The sequence below is a fragment of the Arvicanthis niloticus genome, chromosome 8 (genome assembly GCF_011762505.2).
Source record: "Arvicanthis niloticus isolate mArvNil1 chromosome 8, mArvNil1.pat.X, whole genome shotgun sequence".
Taxonomy (NCBI): Eukaryota; Metazoa; Chordata; class Mammalia; order Rodentia; family Muridae; genus Arvicanthis; species Arvicanthis niloticus.
In genome coordinates this window covers 38,569,585-38,574,519 of record NC_047665.1, presented here as the reverse complement: position 1 = coordinate 38,574,519, position 4,935 = coordinate 38,569,585, and the positions used below count along the sequence as shown (strand labels likewise).

The 4,935-nt window shown below is 47.5% G+C and overlaps 3 non-coding genes across 3 annotated transcripts; all 3 read left to right on the top strand.

Annotated features, from left to right (window-relative positions):
* Positions 1–768: 768 nt before the first annotated feature.
* Trnaa-agc (transfer RNA alanine (anticodon AGC)) lies at positions 769–841 on the top strand. The gene has a single exon. It is a non-coding gene; the product is annotated as a tRNA-Ala (tRNA).
* Positions 842–3,129: 2,288 nt separating this feature from the next.
* Positions 3,130–3,202, top strand: Trnav-cac (transfer RNA valine (anticodon CAC)). Its single transcript has one exon. It is a non-coding gene; the product is annotated as a tRNA-Val (tRNA).
* Positions 3,203–3,414: 212 nt separating this feature from the next.
* Positions 3,415–3,487, top strand: Trnaa-agc (transfer RNA alanine (anticodon AGC)). The gene has a single exon. It is a non-coding gene; the product is annotated as a tRNA-Ala (tRNA).
* Positions 3,488–4,935: the final 1,448 nt, after the last annotated feature.

The window sequence follows — 4,935 nt, the reverse complement described above, 5'->3', positions numbered from 1 at the left end:
AAAGTCCTGGACTCATACTTGCTCTGTCCATGGTAATGAATCCTTATCTTCCGGAACACTCGTGCCTTCACATTCGCAGCAGGATTAATCCTAATAACCAAGATACAAAACCAAGCCACTGTCTATCAATGGACAGATAATAACACAGCAGACTCACATGGAACGTTAGCTACTCCGCCCTTTCTAAAGAGGCTCTGTCACTTGCAGTCACTGGAATGAAGAAGCTGGGGACATGGTGTTAAGTGAGGTAGATCAGCCACAGAGGGACAAATTCCACAGGACTTCGCTTACAGCGTGAAATCTGAGTATTCGATTGGCAATAGCAGAGAACAGTGGGGTCACCAAAGGCTAGGGATAGAGGGGGACAGAGACCATACTTACATTGACTTAGCTACCCCGTAATACATACATATACAAAGAATGCCATCATCAAACCATTTGCTAAGAAATCTTGGAATCTATGTCTAGAAAGTAGGAAAACAGCCCTTACTAGGGTGTTTCTGTAGTGTAGTGGTCATCACACTCGCCTAACATGGGAGAGGTCCCCGGTTTGAAACCAGGTGGAAACATGGTTGGTTTTCTCACTTTCTCGTGTTTTCAGACTCTCAGTTCACTTCCTACACTTTTGAGAAGTTAAAAAATATTAGACTCAGCCCTCTGTTTTTAGCCTTGACAACCATGGTTTTCTTATAGCAAGTAACTTGAGTGAAAAACCAGTGGAAGCACTTGGCATAAAAGAAAGTACAAGAAAGAAAAAGTTTGTGTCTTGGGGGATTAGCTCAGATGGTAGAGCGCTCGCTTAGCATGCGAGAGGTAGTGGGATCGATGCCCACATCCTCCAACTATTATGTTAGCTAGATTGAGGACTGAAAATTACACTTTCCTCTCATACTCTAAACAAAAGTTTCAGCACACACTCACTTGCCGTTTTCTCACATGGTGGACTCTCTAGTTTGTGTATTTAGCATTTTAGCGTCTCCATTTGTTCTATCACTCGACAGACACTGGTGCAGAACCTCTTCTGTTTAACCAGGTTTAGGCTTTTCCTTTTAAACCACTCCGTGCTCTAAGTTGTCTGCCCGCCTTTCTGGAATCTTTTCCTCGTCTATCTTTTGCTCACTCACCCGGGTAATTGGAGGGTTTTTCTGCTCCTCACCGTCCTGCACTGCCTTACAGCATCGCATGGACCAACCTCCACTCGGCCTGAATGGGATGTGGCTTCCCACTAGACTCAATTTTCCATTTCTAAGCTCAGCCGCCTGCCCGGGTTCTCTCACAAGTTCTCCAGCATCTACAACTTTCTCCTCCAGGTGTCTGCAGGTGATCCGGCTCGCCCAACCTCCCGCCCTCTGTGTGTTTTACTCCCACGCGATTCCCCTGCGGTGCAGCTCTGCGACTCAACCCCGGAATCCCTACTCCCGCGCTTCTTCCCTCCGCCTCGACACTCGAAGTGCTTTTCTTATTCCCTCCCTGTGACAGGATCTCGCCTTTACACTAGGGTTTTTAATCTCTATTTTCTTTGCATTCCTTAAAATTCTCTCGTTAATGTGTATCTGTAACTTCGGGACTGCACTTTAGCAAGATTATACTGTTTGACTTGGATTGTAAGGTGAGAGAAAAAAGTTCCGTGGTCGTTACCGTAGTGTAGCGGTTATCACGCTCGCCGATACACGAGAAAGGTCCTCGACTCAAAACTGACCGGGAACACTTTTATGCCTTCAGTCTCAGAAAACAGTACATATATGTAGGTAGCCCTGCCTCCTACCATCGACTATAACTGGGAAAGGTTTGATGCGCTTTGAGGAAGGCTCAGAGGGGGCTGTGGGAAAGAGCTAAGGGGATCCTAGAGCCCCACCAAGCAGCCAAGTCCCCAGGGATGAAGGTGGGGTAAGGAGGACAGGCTCCTGGGTTTCAGCTCAGTGTGGTCACTGGGAATCCCTGGTAAAAAGGGTTTCTGTGTGTCATTGGCTGACACAAAGGAAGGCAAAGCTGAATGGATCCACAGGAAAGTCTAGTAGTTCTTACGTGTATGGGTATTTACATGCAGTGTCCAGAAGAGGCCAGAAGAGGGCAATAGATGCCGTAGTACTGAAGCTGAACTGGTTTACGAGCTCCCCTGTGGTGCTAGAATTCAAAGTCAGGGCCTCTGAAAGAGCAGCTGGTGCTCTAGCTTAACGGTTTCTTTAGAAATTGAAAACAGAGCCACAGAGCCTTCCCTCCACTGGGCACGTGGCCACAGTAATGGAATTTAGGTGTTCTGAGACATTTGCTTGGTTACCATAACGGATCACTGTCTTCTGAGATACTCTCTCCTTCACATTCACTGAAGCATAACGCATTCACTGAAGGATAATTCCCAGAAGGATTAGTCCCAGTCTCTTCAGAATTCCTCCATCTACATCGCGCATACATTGATCTGTGCATTTAAACAATGCTTCTAAGCGTTTACAAAAGTCTGAACCTTTTCTGTGAGACCATCTTAGGGCCCCCTCTTCCCCTTAAACTGAGCTGCTCTGCCCGCCATTCTGGAATGTTCCCCATACTCGTTCATCTTTTACACATTCCACCGCCATGGTAGGAGGTTTTTCTTCGCCTCACTGGCAGGGAGCTACCCTGCACCACTGCCGCCAGCATGGTGAGGACAAAAACCCCATTCGGCCTGAGTGGAACCTACCCCCTCCCTACTAGTCTCAATTTTCCATTTCTAAGTGCGGTGACAGATTGAGCATCTTCCCTTAACATGATGCTGTGACTATTTGAGGCACCTGCGGAGCGTCGCTCAAAAGCTCTTTGGCATCTACAGCGTTCTCCTCGAGGTGTCTCCAGTTGATCAGGCCCTTCCATCCTCCTTCCTTCTCTGTGTTTGACACGTTACAGATTTCCCTGAGAGGCACTGATGAGTCTCCACTCCTACAACAAGCTTCTCCCTCCGCTGAGCTCTTTCTTTTACTCGCGCCGTGAAAGACACAACTTTCAATCCTTCCCTGTACAGGATGTCGCCTCTCCACTGTGGCTTTTTAATCTTTGGTTTGGTTGCAATGCAATTCTCACTGTAAAGGCGTCCAGATAACATTGTAGCAAATTTATGGTGTCTTGGATGGTAAAGTGCTAGAATGGCAACTGTGGGGGGTTTCCGTAGTGTAGTGGTTATCACGCTCGCCTCACACGCGAGAGGTCCCCGGTTCGAAACCGGGCGGAAACAACATTACTTTTCTTCTCACTTCTTCTTGTGGTTTCAGATTCTCAGCTCACTCCTTACCCTTTTGGGGAGGTGAAACAATCTCAACTCCACGGTTTCAGCCTTCACTATCATGCTTTCCTGCACCCTAGTTATACCAGGTACCTCTCTGATGACCAGTGGACACTCTTAGCATAAAAGAAAGTACAAAAGAAAAAAACATCTTCTTGTGTGGTGGGGGATTAGCTCAAATGGTAGAGCGCTCGCTTAGCATGCGAGAGGTAGTGGGATCGATGCCCACATCCTCCATTTCTTTTCACAGCACGTCTCCAGCCTGACAATCTGCCTTTCCAATTTTGGAAATTGCAGGCTTTAAACAGCCTTATGCTCTTGCTCCCTTCGGCACAGACTCACTTGCCAGTCTCTCAGACACATAGCATGTACTCCTTAGTCTGTGCGTTTCACAAAAGTTTGTGAGTATCTATATGTGTTCTTTCACTCTATAGACACTGGCTCAGAACCTCTTCTGTGCCACCAGGTTTAGGACTTCTTCCTTAATTCTCCATATCGTGCTGCCCTGTGAGCACTTCAGTGCTTCTCTGCAATCTTCCTTTTCTTCCTCCACCTTTTGCTCACAGGTACCGCGTGAGTGGAGTTCTGCACCTCGCAGGCAGGGGGCGTCCCACACACCTCTACTACCACCACCATCATCAATGTGGACAAACCTCCACTTGGCCAGAGGGCTGTGGCCCCTCCCCTCCCCCACTCGTCTAAGTTTCTCATTTCTAAGCTCTGTAAAAAAAAAAAAAAAAAAAAAAAAACCTGAGAATTGCTTTGCTAGGACCATTTGAGCCACTTGCCTGGGTTCCCTCAAAATCTCTCTGGCATCTACAACATTCTCCTGCAGATGTCTCCAAGTGTCTCAGCTCTTCCATCTCCCTTTCTTCCCTGAGTTTTGCACAGGTGCCACTCCCCTGCAATAACTCCTTTTGTCTTTACCTTCAGAAGGCAGTGTGGAATGTCCTGCAGTCTGCCCTGCCTCCTGCCAGAGGCTTTGACTGAGAATGCTCCCTGCTGACGTTCCTAGTGTGAAAAACAACCATTAAACCCACAAAGGATACCTCCACCAGGGCAGCTGGAAAAACCTGAGTGGAAACCCTTGGTTCCATGGTGCCTGAATAGACAATCTGACCCAGGACATCCTCTGTGAACTATCCAGATCCTGGACAGATTTCTCTTCTGTTCCACAATTTGAAATAAGATTATCGACAGTTGGTTTTTGTTTTTGTTTTTTTCTGAAAGAATGAAGCAGCAGGCATGCTTTGCTAGCCATCAGGAACAAGGGACCAAGGACAGTGACCATTAGGGTACAGCTAGGGGAAGAAGAGGGAGAGAAGCTCTGGGTTGGGGTTTGGAGACACAGTCTGCAGATTTACCTCCACACCTCAGCTGAGGAATCTTCCAAACCTATACAAGTAAGGAAACAGCAGTGTCTGGACACACGGCTCATTTGCAGGCTTCTCTGCTTGCTGAAATGCTGGAAGACACATAGTCCTGTCCAGAGAAGGACACTGGGTCTGGAGATGAACAATTTGCTCTCTTCCCTCTCGAAGCTGTAATGGCGAGAACATACTCAGTTGTTCTTTTCCACAGGAGAATTTCCTCCTGCAGCCCGGGCCTAAATGTCAACTTGGTCTGGAAACACCCTGGCAGAGTACCACAGCGATAGAGCCCAGCTCTGGAGCAGGAGACTATAA